Source organism: Carcharodon carcharias, chromosome 9 (genome assembly GCF_017639515.1).
Source record: "Carcharodon carcharias isolate sCarCar2 chromosome 9, sCarCar2.pri, whole genome shotgun sequence".
Taxonomy (NCBI): domain Eukaryota; kingdom Metazoa; phylum Chordata; class Chondrichthyes; order Lamniformes; family Lamnidae; genus Carcharodon; species Carcharodon carcharias.
In genome coordinates, this window is record NC_054475.1 from 148,325,652 (window position 1) to 148,341,772 (window position 16,121).

Here is a 16,121-nt window from a genome sequence, read left to right on the forward strand (position 1 = left end):
TATCTCTTCATGACAATCCCATTATAAGCTTTTCCCATCATTTGCAAGAGAACTGAAAAATAATCATGCAGGTGAATGTATTTAATTCCCGAGTTCAAAATAGCCGATTAAAGTAAGATAAAATCTCAGCTGTTTCTCAATAATCTTAATTAGCTAGCTAAAGCCTTTCAAAATATGTTTTCATTAGGCTTAGCATATGTTGTATGCATTGTGTGGGACACTGAATTGCCAGCACATCACTGATTTGTTTAGGGCTGTTTCCAAGCAGAAAATGGTCAGTGTACATCGGAAGTCGGGTACCCCAGACTTGTTCAAAATTAAGCCACAGTCTGAATAATTTTGGCAAATAGGCCTTATGCCTGTTTAAGGCAGTCACAAGGGATATGTGAACGTCACCTGAGCCAAAATATTGTTGGATATATATCAGGCACCCTTGTATGTAGCCCCTGAAATTGGACATTTTTTGGTCCCTATTTATTTATCCTGAGAGTTTTTTTGGTGATTTAATTATCAAACATCATGTTATGAATAAATAAATAAAAAATCTGTGGTTCGAACTTGCTGAAAATTAAGTATCATAGCTGAGTGTCTGCAACTCGAGCATTTTTTGAAAGTACCTATGAACATGGATATGAACATATGAAATCGGAGCAGAAGTAGGCCATTCAGCTTCTCGGGCCTGCTCTGCCATTCAGTAAGATCATGGCTGATCTGTTTGTATTTTGAATTCCAAATTTTAATCTACCCCTGATAACCATTGATTACCTTGCCTAACAAGAATCTATCTACCTCTGCCTAAAAAATGTTCAATGATCCCAACTCCACCACCTTTAAAGGCAGAGTGTTCCAAAATTGTATAACCTGCTGAGAGAAAACATTTCTCCTCATCTCTGTCTTAAAAGGGCAGCCCCTAATTTTAAAACAATGCCTCCTAATTCTGGATTCAGCCACCAGAGGAAACATCCTTTTCATGTCCACCTTGTCATTCTTCTAAGCTCCAGTGGAAACAAGCCCAGTTTGCCTAACCTTACCTCATAAGACAACATGTTCATTCCAGGTATCAATCGAGTAAACCTCTTCCGAACTGCCTCCAATGCATTTACACCCTTCCTTAAATAAGGAGACCAAAACTGCACACAATATTTGAGATATGGTCTCACCAATGCCCTGTATAACTGAAGCATATGATCTTACTTTTATGTTCAAATCCTCTCGTAATAAAGGATAACATTCTATTAGCCTTCTTAATTATTTGCTGTACCTGCCAATAAACTTTTTGTGACTCATGCATGAGAACACTTAGTTCCTTCTGCACCTCGGAATTCTGCAGCCGTCCTCCGTTTAAGAAATACTCTGCTTTTTTATTCTTCCTCCCAAAGTGAACAACTTCACATTTTCCTACATTACACTCCATCTGCCAGATTTTTGCCCATTCAACCTATCGATATCTGCCTGCAACCTCCTTATGTCCTCTTCACAAAATACTTGCCTGTCTATCCTTGTGTCAACTGCAAATTTAGCTACCATGCCTTCACTCCCCTCACCCAAGTCATTGATATAAATTGTAAAAAGTCGAGGCCCCAGCATGTTTTCTGCCAGTGAGCCAATCTTCAATCCATGCTAATATGTTACTCCCTCACCATGAGCTTTTATTTTCTGAAATAACCTTTGATCTGGCACCTTATCAAACGCCTTCTGGAAATTCAAATACAGCATGTCTACAGGCTCTCCATTATCCATAGCGCCAATTTACTCCTTCAAAGAACTCCAAAAAAATTGTTAAATGTGATTTCCCTTTCAGAAAACCATGCTGACTTTTCCTGATTACCTTGGGTTTCTCTAAGTTCCCAGCTATAACCTCCTTAATGATCACTTCTAACTTCTTCCCTACAACAGTCGTCAAGCTAACAGGCCTATAATTTCCTGTTTTCTGCCTCAACTTCTTGAATAGAGAGGTTATATTTGCTACTTTCCAGTCTGCTGGAACCTTTCCAGACATCTAGGGAATTTTGGAAAGTTAACACCAAAACATCTACTGCCTCATTAGTCACATCTTTTAAGACCCTAAGATGAAGTCCATCAGGACCTGAAGGGTTGTCAGCCTGCAGCTCCATCAGTTTGTTCAATACTGCTTTCTTAGTGATTGTAATTTCACCAAGCTCCCCTATCCCTTCCACCTCCTGATTTACAGCTATTACTGGAATTTTTTTTGTATCCTCCATAATGAAGACAGTAGCAAAATATTTGTTCATTTTATCTGCCAATTCCTTATTATCTACCATTATCTCTCCTCTGTCACTCTCTAGAGGACCAACATTCACTTTACTTACTCTTTTCCTTTTTTAAATCCCTGTACAAAATTTTGCCATCCATTTTTACATTTCTAGCTAGCTCCCTCTCATACTCAAATTTCTTTCTTCTAATTAACCTTTTAGTCATTCTCTGCCATTCTTTATATTCTGACCAATCATCTGACTTGCCACTCAGCTTTGTGCAGTGATAGGCTTTTTCCTCAAGTTTGATGTTTTCCCTAACTTTAGTTAACCACGGATGGTGGGTCCCTCCCCTTAGAATTTTTCTTTATAGTAGGAATATACTTATTATGAGTATTCTGAAATATTCCCTTAAATGGTTTGCCATTACTTCTCTACTGATCTATCCCTTAGCCTAGTATCCCAGTTCTCTTCAGCCAGCTCATGTTTCATGCCTGTATACAAGTCTTAGACCCACTCTTCTCTCTTTCAAACTGGATGTAAAATTCAATTGCATTGTGTTCGCTGCTACCTAGGGTGCCTTCACACTGAGGCCACATATCATGTCACATTACACAATACCAAGTCTAATCTAACCCTCTCTCCGGTTGGTTGGTTCCAGAACATGCTGCTCTTAAAAAAAACTATCCCAAAAGCATTCTATGAATTCCTCGTCCAGGCTACCAGTTTGTATGTAGACTAAAATCACCCATGATTATTGCTGTCCCTTTATCACAAGCATGCAATATTTCTTCTTGTATGTTTTGTCCTAAATTGTGGTTACTGTTAGGGGGCCTATAGATCACTTCCACTTGTGACTCCTTTCCCCTACTATTCCTCATCTCCACGCAAAGCAATTCTACATCCTGATCTTCTGGACCAAGGTCACCTCTAACTATTGCACCAGTGCCATCCTTGATCAACAGTGCTACCCCTCCAACTTTACCTATCTTCCTATTCTTCTTGAATATCTCAATATTCAGGACCCAATCCTTGTCATCCTGCAGCCATGTCTGCGTAATGGCTATTAGATCATATTTATTTACTTCAATGTGCACTATCAATACATTTACTTTGTTATGAATACTTCGCACGTTCATATACAGAGTCTTTAGTTTTGTCTTTTTGTTGTCTTTGTAACACCTAGTCTTGACTATTGGTGTATTCTTAGGTTTTTATCTCTTTGTCCTGTCCTGTTATTCCATGATCTTCATTTTCCATATTATTATTATGGTGTCCTGCTTTGAATCTACCTCTTGATTTGCCACAATTACCCAAGCTTGATCCCTCAACCCCCTTGTTTAGTTTAAAGCCCCCTCTACTTCCCTAGTTATGCGATTCGCAAGAATACACATCCCAACACGATTCTGGTGTAGACCGTCCCAACAGCCACCACTTTCCCCAGTACTGGTGACAATGCCCCACGAACTGGAACCCACTTCTCCCACACCAGTCTTTGAGCCACACATTCATCTTTCTAATCTTATTTGCCCTATGCCAATTTGCATGTGGCTCTAGTAATAATCTAGAGATTATTATCTTTGAGGTCCTGCTTCTTAATTTGGTACCTAGCTTCTCATACTGACTATGCAGAACCTCCTTCCTTGCCCTGTCTATGTCGTTGATATCTATATGGACCATGATGACTCCCACTCTCACCCACTGCAAGTTCCTCTCCAACCCTGAGCAGATGTCCCAAACCCTGGTACCAGGCAAGCACCCAGTCTTGTGGCTGCTCCATCTGTTTGAATGGCTTCCTGTACCATGGTGCTTTGGCCAGCCTGTTCATCCACCTTGCAGACCTCACTTTTACCCACACAGGTTGTGAGTACCTTAAGCTGATTTGACAATTGCAAAGTCTGAGGCTCTTCTATTACTGTCTGCTCAGTCCCATTACCTGCCTCGCTCCAGGGTCACATCCTCCTGTCCCTCACCACTGACCAATACAGACCACCCTATTCTAAGAGGCGTGGCCGTCTTCTGGAACAAAGCGTCCAGGTATTTCTCCCCCTCCCTTATGTTGCACAGTGTCTGCAGTTTGGCTTCCAGATCAATAATCCTGATCCGGAATTCCCCTTGCTACTTATAATTTCTGCAGATGTGTTTGTCATGGATTGCCTTGGCATCCAAAAGAACCCACATTCCACAGCTGCATCATAACATCTGTACTGCCATTGTTACTTATGTTGTTTAGTTAATTTAATTTAATTACTCAATTAATTTACAATAATTCCTATGTATGTCACACCTCTTTCCCTTGTGCACAAATTCCTACGAGAACCTAATTCACTACTCACTTGTCTTCGTCTCACTCCAGAGTGATCGGCTTGTCTCCTTGTGTACCCTTTACTGACAATGCGGTTTGGAAAGCCTGTCTCTTTTATAGACCATCTAATGACTCACTAGCTAGTTTAGCTTCCTGCTACAGTAACTAACACCACATGAACCAACAACTGTGTTCACTTTACATTTGGTATTTTTGTAAATTGTCCTAATGAGTGCAAGACAAAAAGCTTTGACAAAAATGTGTCTCTTTTTTCAGCAATACTCAAGCTCTGCACTACCAAATGACTATTCATTAAAGGAGTGCATGGTGCTTCAGTCAAAATGGTGGACTTATAACGTATACTCCTTGGACTGGTGAAATATATAACCTTAAAAAAAGCTGCCTTTACTATACTAAGAAATACTGAATGGAAAGAGGCTTTCTGTGTCCATGAGAAGAATTATACAATATTCAAATAATTGCAAATTAAAAAAACATAAAATTTGCATGAAGATTATAATTTAAGCAGTGCACAGCCATGTACCCAAAAGCCTTTTTGGTTTACCCAAACTGAAAGCTGATGAGGTGGCTTACTGTTACTCCTGAAAATAAATTAAAGTGAAATTATAGTAAGCAGTCGGTAGAAGCACTGAAAGTCTCAATTACTTGTTAGACTGGCTACAGGGTGTGAGCTCCATTGTTCCAAGCTGCTATATACAGTGGAGGAACTATATCACAGAAGGCAGTCACAATATGAAATGTCAATCTTCTTTACAGCTCAGGATGCACGATTCACTTTTTCATACTATTTTCTTTTCCCAAAGCTGCTATTGTGCAATGCTGTTGTGCATGGAACTGACAGGAGTGTGCTACCCGTTTCCACCTGCTGAGCTGCCAGAACACCTGCACAGATAATTAGGCACAAAATTCCTTTAATTTAAAAAGACAAAGTAAGATTTGAAAATCACTCGGCTGAATGGAGGTAGAAAAAGCCATGTTGCTGACAGCACTACTCAGGTTTTATGCAGCCAGTGCTTTTGCTGATGCCCCATCGCATGGATTGCTTAGAGGTTTGAGCATAATTTTTTTCAAGTTTTCAAAAGGCATTCGATAAAATCTTGCACAAGGTGTTGTTGCACAAGATTTGGGTTCTTGGGATTGGGGATAATGTATTAGCGTGGGTTAAGGATTGATTAATGAGTAGAAAACAAAGAGTAGGAGCATTTTTGGGATGGAAGGATGTAACCAGTGGAGTGTCACAAAGATCAATGCTTGGGCCTCAGCTATCAACAATTTATATCAATGATTTAGATGAAGGGACTGAGTGTAATATAGCCTGGTAATGAGGCAAAACAAGGTGGAAAGGTAGCTGTGAGGAGAATGCACAGAGGCTGTATAGGGATATAGACAGGTTAAGTGATTGGTCAAGAAGGTGGAAGATAAAATATAATGGCGGGGGGAATGTGGAATTAACCACTGTGGGGAAAATGGAAAAGTAGAGTTTTTTTTAGATGGCCAGAGGCAATATTCAGAGGGTTTTGGAGACTTTCCTTTCAAATCACAGAAAGCTAGCATGAAGATACAGCAAGGAATTAAGAAGGCAAGCGGCATGTTAGCCTTTAGTAAAAGGGGGTTGGTGTATAAAAGTAAAGTGCAATTAAGTAAAGTAAAATGTAAAAGTAAAGTAAACGTAAGTAAAAGTAAACTGCAATTAAGTAGGGTTTTGGTGAGACCACACCTGGATACTGTGTACCGCCCTATGTAATTAAGGAAGGATATATTTGCCTTAGAGGGGACGTAATGAATGTTCACTGGATTGATTTCAGCGATGAGAAGGCTGTCAAATGAGAAGAGATTGAGTAAATTAGTAATAAAAACAGGAAATGCTCAAAATACTCAGAATTATGGCAGCACATGCGGAGAGGAACAATGTTAACATTTTAGGTCTGTGACCTTTCCTCAGAACTGGGAAAAGTTAGAGACATAATAGGTTTAGAGCAAAGTGTGGGTGGGACAATTAAGGACAAATGAAAGGTCTGTGATAGGGTGAAAGTCAGGAGAGATTGAATGACAGAGAGTTAAGTTTCCATTGATGAAGAGAATTGTGATGGAGCAAGAAAATAAACAAAAGATGTGGCTAGAGCAGGTGTCCTGCTGTCTGAGAGAAAAAAAATGAAACAAAATGGAGCAGAGATTATAGCCTGAAATTGTTGGACTCAACATTAAGTCCTGAAGACTGTAAAGTGCCTAATTGAAAGATGAGATGCTGTTTCTCAAGCTTACGTTGAGCTTCACTGGAACAGTGCAGTTGGCAGAGGACAGAAATGTGAGGGTGAGAGCAAGATGGTGAAGTAAAATGACAGACTACTGGAAGCTCAGGGTCATGCTTGTGGATTGAGCGGAGGTGTTCTGCAAATTGACCATCTAATCTGTGTCTGGTCTCCCCGGTGTAGAGGAGACCACATTTTGAGCAGCAAATACAATAGACTAGATTGAAAGAAGTACACGTAATTGTTGCATAACTTGGGTCTATATTCTCTGGATTTAGAAGAATGAGAGGTGATCACATTTAGCAGTATAAAATGCACAGAGGGTTTGACGGGGCAGTTGCTGAAAAGCTGTTTTACCCTGACTGGGGTGTCTAGATCTAGGGGGCATAGTCAATGATAAGGAATCAGTATTTCGGATGAGATGAGGAGAAATTTCTTCAGTCAAAGCGTTGTGAACATTGGCAATGCGCTACCTCAGATTTATGAATGCTTAGTCAGTGAATATATACAAAACTGAGATTGACAGATTTTTGGGCACTAAGGGAATCGAGAGATATGGGGATAGGGTGGGAAGATGGTGTTCATGCAGAAGGTCAGGCAGGATCTTAATGAATGGCAGAGCAGGCTCAAGGAGCCGTTGGCCTACACCTGCTCCTATTTTTAATGTTCTTATATTCTAATCCTGGCATTTTGGGTAGTATTATGATGCATGGTACAAATTTCTTGAAGATTGATGTACCCCACATCGAGACTATTTTAATCTGTCATCACAGTATTCAACCTCTTGGTGTTCACTCGGTAAAACCCGATCAAAATAATAATTTTTTTTTGATAAGTTTGGGATCTTCTGTTGCTTGCACACAATTTTACAGATCTCGGTCATAAATATTCACTGTCTACTCAGTAAGGCACAGCATCGATGGGCAGATAATTCAAGTGTTGTTCCAAAAGTCTTACCAAACTGTAGGACTGCCAAATTCCAACGGCAATTCTGATTTATTTGTGATGTAAATTAATTTTTCTGCTGGCTGGAAACAAACTTTTTCTGTAGCTTGAAAACTTTGTTTCAAAATGACCTCTTCAGAAGTGTAGAAAAATGAGATTAAAAAGTGGGCTATTTAAAATAAAATGAGCTTTTTACAAAAAATTGCGGGGAACAACATTATTAAGGTTAATTTTTGGGCTATTATTTATATTAATCATTGAGAAGTGAGGTAACCTCAATGGACATGAATGTTATACTTCATTCCTACACTATAATGCTACATGGTAATGAAGTTTGTGTTTCTTTCTGTTGCAACAGGAAAAGTATGAAGTGATGGTCCAAATATGGGCCTAAAATCTTAAGTTTCTTATTGAAGGGAAAATTTATGGTTATCTATGCCATTCCAGGCAATTTGGACAGTGTACTTTCTAAAAGGACTGTCATCAGCCACGAAGATGCTTTTTTTTCATTTCACCATTAGAGAACAACATTTCTGAGGTTCAGTGTCCAAAGAAAGAACTTCCAATACTTTGTCTTTGTTTTCATCAGTCTTTACCATGTGCCAGTCAGTGTTAGCAGCTGCACTGTGATTGGGAAATTTTCTAGACAGTTAATTAATTGGTGCTGCCACTCAGGAGTTTCCAGCAAATCAATTTGAGGAGACTAGTTTGTTCATGAGCTATACAAAGACCTAGTTGTAACCTTCAGTGGCTCCCACCTTGTATGAGGTAGTTTAAGGCTTTTGAGAATCATAAAACAATTAACTCTTTCAAACTGAAATCCAAGTGGATTATAATCCGAGGATTTCAAGGATGATTTAATTTATAAGGTACAATTAGAACCTATGACCTCATCTACCTAAAATAATAAGGACAACATGCACATAGAATGTCACTATCTCCAAGTAACATACCATCCTGTCTTGATAATATCACTTTTCATCACTGCTCCTGGGTCAAAGTCTTGCTATTCCTTTCCTAGCAGCACTGTAAGAGTATCTCCACCGCATGGACTGGAGCGACTCAAGAAGCTGGCTCACCAATACCTTCAAGGACAATTAGGGATGGGCATTAAATGTCAGTTTCACTAACCATGCCGCTATCCCAAGAATGAGTAAATCAAAAGTTAAGTCCTTTTATTCATTGGTACCTTGCCTCTGTTTCTGGTTAACAGAAGTTCTTAAAAGCAACAGTAGTACAGAGTGCTGCATAGATTGAAGTTCAGATTAATGTTCTATTCTTTTAATGCCAACATATCTGTAGCAGGATGGAAGTACACTTTCTCAAAGCAGCTGGCCATAGTCTAACAACTGAATCAGAATTTCACACAAACAAGTTAGATCTTGTTTCCAGTCCTTTGTTGTTGATTCTCATGACTTGAAATAGTGAATTCCAGATTATTCTCTCATAATGCACCTAGTGATAAATTTTGGAAAAGTGTGCATCTAAATTGTTTTCATTATTTTAACAAACCACTTCAGAAACATAGTGAAGCATGTTAGCAGGTTGAATGTTCAAACTAATGAACTAAAGGTCATCACACTATTCTGTGCCTCATATGAAATTAGTTTGGGCACTCAGTCCAGTTCTTAGAGGCTATGGGTGCACAGCATTAAGATTGCTTCTAATTTTTACACTGAATTGGCAACAGCACTGAGAGGGCACAAAGATGGATAGGGTGGGAGAAGGTAATGGCAAATGTTACAATAGGGATGCTGTTCCAGATTAGACATGGACACTTTTGCTCTCTCTTGGTGGTGGGCTTGAAACTGGGAAGGGCATTTAATTAGTCAGCATGGTGGTGCACCAGAACCTTGTCGCCTCCCTGCCTCTGCCAAAATTAATTTCTGGACGGGAAAGCCCATTGTTGACCTTCCTGTCCCGTCGCCAATTGAGGCACTTAAGTGGCAAATTAATGACCTCATCCAGCTGCTGGTATTAACCCAGTGACGGATGGGCCTTTGCCATGTGGCATGCATGGCAGCTAAAACCTCCTTGTTACCTCCTTGCGGGGTGGGGGGGGTGGCACGGTGGTGGTCACTTGATCAAAGAGTGCCTAATTGAGGGACTGGACATCGGGAAGGGGGCCCACTGAGAGCCACCCGCTTGCCCTTGCTACTGATCCTCCTGCAAACCACCCTTCCCCCACCCCCATTAATTAGCTGTGGTGTGGGTCACTTGCTCTGCTATCTCCAGCGCCTGTCCTTCCTGCTGCAGCCATGGCCTTCCAGTGGCACTGTTGGACACAAGAGGTGCTGGCTCTGATTGGCTGGCAGCTCTCAGTAACCAAGACTTCCGTCCCTGGGGTCTTGATTCCAGTGGTTGGCCCACCACTGGCCTCGACGCTGCCTGATTGGCTTGTGGTTCGGTAGACCTTCCGGAAAAGAGGCTGTGTGGGTTTCTCTTCGGCTCTTCAGCCGGCAGGTGAGACCCCCTCGCCTTAACAACATTCTGCCCATTGTTTGGAAAGAATTGAGGACGCATTGCTTTGCTGCTGACAGTATTGTGCCAGATCTAGGAATGTGTGTTTCTGATACTAGATGCCTGAAATGGGGAATTGCTTCATTTCCCACACACTAAATTCTACAAACATTTTGAGTACAAAAAGCTCAAGGTAGAAAACTTATTTTTCTTTTGAATTATTTCAACAAACTGCGTTTTCTAGTGCAAGATCTAGAGCAGGCCAGGGTTGCCTTATGGAGGTGTTGTGCGTGGGGTGGTCATATGTCCTACATAATGACATCAAGAAACAGTCTCCCTATGATTTTTTCACCACCGTCGTTGTGGAGGATAACTTCAGGAGAAATGCTGTACCTAGTTAGATGATCTATGTCTGCTAAAGTTACTGAGAGCAGCTATTAATTATATATTTTTTCCATTATGTAATATGCAGTGTCAGATAATGACTTAGTGCAGTGATATTTATTCCTTATTAAGTGCTACTGAGCCTCTGAATTTGAAGAAAATTTGTGTCTCTTGGGAAGAGCTTTCATAGAGAATAATTGGAGCTGTTGAAACACAAATGTGTAACATGCACAGGATAGGTGAGCATTAGGTCTGTGAATGTACAGTATTTTGTCTATTCTTTAAACAGCGGGGGACTGCTTTTTGGAATACATTACTGTTATTGTTATATAGTACTGTAAAACCTTTCCCTAGATAGATAAAGAAATTTTATATCTGTTGATTGTGATTATCTGCCATAAGCGATACTATGTAAACAGCTGGAAGCTTGGACGAAATATCAAAGTTACGCAGCTGTTACATCTTCTTCTGATTTAATCCCAATCATACATCACACAGCCTATTGCATATATGGAAAGGTGTATGGATCAGATAGTATTGGCGGTGCACATTGAGTCTGAGCATGGGAGGAGGGAGACAATTTGGATAGGCATCAACAATGTTTTCATAATTCTTACATAATTAAAAATAAATTAGTAGGCGATGGAAGGGTGTAAGAGATACCAATTGAGGAACACTCATTCTCAAGAAAAAAGCAACCTAATACCCGTAAACCATGCTATGTGGTATATTTGAGATTTGTATGAAACAGTAAAGATTGATTCAGTCCATAATAGCTAATATTTTCTTCAGGGCATAACTCCATTCCAGTCCAATAGACTGGGATATGATGTGTGTGTAGGCTGAGGAAATGTTACATTCTGCCACGGGCACTAGATGTTGCTTTTGCATGCAGTCAAAAGTGAACTGAAGGTGTGGGGAACAACTTGTAGTTGCACACACAACATCCCCTTTTCTTTTCAAAAGAAACCTTTTTTCCCTTCCAACGCAGTATAGCTATATGGAACACAATCTTTACTTACTATCCCTTTTCCCCACTCCATGCCTCTGACTTTATAAATTCAGAGGGCCTTTAGGCTTGACAGTTCTTTCACATTGTGTGTCATGTTTGGAGGAAAGGTAGTAGTACTCTTTTTTCTGGTACTTAGTTATCTCCACTTGATTTGCTTTTTGCACTCCTTCGAGTTGTATTTCTCTTTATTAACAACCCGTCTGCTTTTTTTGGACACTGTGGGTTTGTCCTGTTCCTTCCGAAGAGAATATGCACTCTGTTCATTTCTAGAGTGGACTCCGGAATTTCCTTTTTCCATGATGTCTGCCGTGTTCTTGCTGAATGTATATGTTTTGCAAATAGAACCTTCATCTCCACTTGTTTCACAGTTTCAGCCAAATGTTTGTTTGCAGTTTTATTTTCAAATCGTTTTGCAAGCTTATGAATCGTTTCATTCAGCTCAGAGGTTTTCAGTATGTCTGAGACATCCAGTGCTATTTCTTAAACAGAAACAAAAATTGCTGGAAAAACTCAGCAGGTCTGACTGCATCTGTGGAGAGAAAGACAGAGTTAACGTTTCGAGTCCATATGACTCGTCTTCAGAACTAAAGAGAAGTAGAAATGTGGAGAAATATATACTGTGGGAGGTGGGACAGGTGAAGCTGGATAGAAGGCCAGTGATAGGTGGAGGCAAAGGAGAGATTGCAAAAGATGTCATAAACAAAAGGTCGCAGGGGTATTGATGGTGGTGATACTGGCTAAAGGAAGTGCTAATGGTGACATTAAGAGTAGAAAGCAGGATGAGCAAGTGGCCCTAATGGGGGTGGGATGGGGGAAGGGGACAGTATGGGGAAAAAAATCGAAATAGGCTAAAAGGTGGGGATAAAACAATGAATATAAATAAATTTTAAAAATAATAATTTGGTCTCGAAACGTTAACTCTGTCTTTCTCTCCACAGATGCTGTCAGACCTGCTCAGTTATTCCAACAATTTTTGTTTTTGTTTCAGATTTCCAGCGTCCGCAGTATTTTGCTTTTATCTCAGTGATATATTTTTTTCTTTTTTTTCCTTGCACTTCAGTGTTGCATTTACATTTTCTGACCTCATTTCTGCCTTTTCCTTCTCTACCTGTAACAGAACTTTGCCCTTGTCTTTCATTTTGGTCTCACTGTTGGCCAGGTCTGTCTCGGGCGAAGTCTTAACTTGTTTCAGTTCTGTAATTGTGCTGCTCATGGCTTCATTATCCGCTTGCAGCTTGGGAAGTTCTACAGCTTTTCCTTTCAATGCCTCCTCTTTGTCATTCAAGCTGGTTCTTCAGCTCTTCTGTCTTTTTGTTGCAGCTTTTGGCTTCCTCCTATAATATGGAACATTGCTGAGTCTTCTCTGCCGACTGGTTCTTCAGTTTGTTTAGAGCAACGTTAAATTCATTTTGCTTCTGTTTGTAATTTTCTAAGGTCTTTCAAAGGTTTTCCTTTACTTTGCGAAGCTCACTCACTTCATCTTGAGCTTTCCTGTAACTTTGCAGTCTCCTCGAGTTTCTGCTGCTGTTCTTCCATGCTGCTGTTTAAGAAGGTCCTCACTTCTTCGTGTTGCTGGATGGCTTTGCATCCCTTTTGTGCTTGACCATGAAGGACAGTAAGCTGTTCTTTTAACTGTCTATTTTCTTGTTGACTTCTTGCCAACTCACTCTGGGCTTCAGTGTCTTGTTTCATTGCTCCTGATTGTTCCAACACAACTTTCTCTGAAATAATATTCAACGTCCGTTTTAGCTCCTCATATTTTTCCATGGCTACATATTGATTCTTCACAGAGTCAGTTGTGTACCTTTACTGCTCGCTGTTTTGCCTGGCTGTACATCTAGTTGAGTTTTCCCAACTCCCACTTTGATTTGCAAACTGTGGAATTGAGGCTCATTATTTCTCCTGATACCTTTGTGTCATCTCTGAAATTTGTTTGTTCGGATCTCGAACAGCTTTGTTCATTGAAGACTTCAGTATTTTGTGTGTTTTCTAAAGCATATATTCAACTTGAATCTTCCGCTTCAAATCTTCCAATTCGGTTCTGATGCGAATATTTTCCTGTAGAACAGATTAATTTACCTTTTGCACGTTTTGCATCTTTTGAGTTTCCTCAGATAGCTTTCCTTCATTCACAGCCATCTGCTCACTCTGCACTGCAATCTGCTGTGGCAGTTTGGGTACTGCGTCAGCATTTTCAAAAGGCTCTATTTTAAGCCTTTCAGCTGCTTCTCAGTCATTTCATTCTTCTGCACTAAACTCTTTGCCTCATGCATTTAAATCCTTGCACTGACATGGTTGGCAACCCTCTTGTGGTTTATTTGAATATTGTCTGCCTCGCTCTGGGGTCTTTTGCTGCTCTCGGCACTTTATTGGGGGTGTGCTAGACATCCTTCTAGGGCCTATGCTGTCCACAATTTGGAGTTTAAAATTTGTGTCAAAGCCTCTTAATGTCTCACCAAATGTTGTAGAGTATTGATCTATACATTGGCTGTGGAGTACTTCACCCACAAATGAACGAAACATGAATAAAAACTTGTCAACTTGTATTTCTTCTGATTCCTTATTCCTGTAATACTCCTGTAAATTAAAAACCCTCTTCCCTAAGACTCAATCTTTTGGGCTTGGTTTAGCCATTTCCTTATCCAAAATGGGTCTGGCTCTTCTAATTTTCTGTCCATGGCTTTTTTTTTTGTAGTAGTTGCAGCTTTAAATGTCGCTGTGCCTTTGAGGCAGTAACTGGTTTTTTCACTTGGGCTGCCTGCAGCACGTCAGTTTTCTCTCTGAGTTTCCCAAGCTTTTATGGGATTGGTGGGATCTCTGTGATTGTGAGGTTTTTTTTAAAAAAATACTTTTTTCAAGCTTATAAACAGCAGAAATTTGTTTCTCTTTTATCCTGTTTTTTAAACTTTGTCGGAACTTTCTTACTCTGCCGTTTTTCTTCATTTTTTTTCATTTCAACACAGCCACCATTGTGTAGACCTGTTTTGAAGCCTCTTTCAGCTGCATTCTGGATGCTGAGCCCTGAGACTGCCGCCTATTTTACAATGTAAAGCTTTTTTGTAATTTTGCTCACCTGCCTTATGATCTGACCAGGTTCCTTCACTCTCTGTGTCACCCAGGGCTTCTATTTTGTAATTTTGCTCACTTGTCTTGTCCCTTCTAGACGTTCTCTGAGTCTATTACCATGTGTCTCTGTACCTCATACCGTGGGCATTGCTGTCCTCCAATCCCATGTTAACCCTTGCTGTGCTGAGCACCTTTACATTACGACGGCATGTAGGTACACACAACAAGCTACTCAGATTTCGATCCTGGCCTGGAATTCCAAAGTCCTAACATTCGTGTAATCAGGCATGAGTAAGAACAATCTCAATTTTGACTTGTGTGCTGTGGTGCTCAAGCCACTCTCAGGCTTGTTAAGGTTTAAATCAAAAAATCAACCTCACTAATACTAGGTTGAATAGTTTCTTTTTCCATTTCAGACCTCAATAGATTTCTTGGCCTTTCCTAAATGTTATACCTTTGAAAGTTCACTGCTGATATTACCACTAAGTACCTGAAATTGCAACCTTTGCAGCTTGATGTGATGTAACAGAAGATGTTGCAATGTTGCTGTGTTTCAGATGTTAAGACGAAATGGTGTTTGCCTTTGCACTCTGTGCTTGGGATGAGGAAAAGAGGTTCAACGATATTGTCTATGCATTTCCCTGATTACATATGATGTATTTCTGGAATTAGCTTCGGTGAATGTTAGATTTTGGAAAGAGGCTTCCTGCCTAATCAATTGTGAAATGGGATAGATGCAGTTAAAGAACAGGTGAAAAAGACTAAAATATTACCCTGTAATACCTCTACTTTTAAGTACGTTTTTAAAATTCTTTCACGGGATGTGGTCGTTACTGCCTAGGCCAGTATTTTTGTTGCCAACCCAAATTGCCATTGAGAAGGTGCAGTCCATGTTATAGGTACACCCACAGAGTTGTTATGGAGGGAGTTCCAGGATCTTGACCCAGCAACACTGAAGGAATGGTGATATAATTCCAAGTCAGGATGGTGTGTAGCTTGGAGGGGAGCTTGCAGATATTCCCATGCATCTGCTGCCCTTGTCCTTATAGATGGTAGAGTTCATGGGTTTGGAAGGTGCTGTCGAAGGAGCCTTGGTGAGTTCCTGCAGTGCATCTTGTAGATAGTACACACTTCTGCCACTGTTCATTGATGGCGGAGGGAATGGATGTTTAAGGTGGTGGATGGGGTGTCAATCAAGTGGCTGCTTTGTCCTGGATAGTGTTAAGCTTATTAAGTGTTGTTGGAGCTGCATTCATGTAGGCAAGTGGAAAGTATTCTATCACAGTCTTGACTTCTGTCTTGTAGATGGTGAACAGTCTTTGGATGTCAAAACGTGTGTTAATTTCTGTAGAATTCCCTGCCTCTGACCTACTCTTAGAGTCACAGGGTTTATATCATCGTCCAGTTCAGTTTCTGGTCAATAGTAATCCCCACTGAAAATGGGGGATTCAGTGATGGTATTGCCA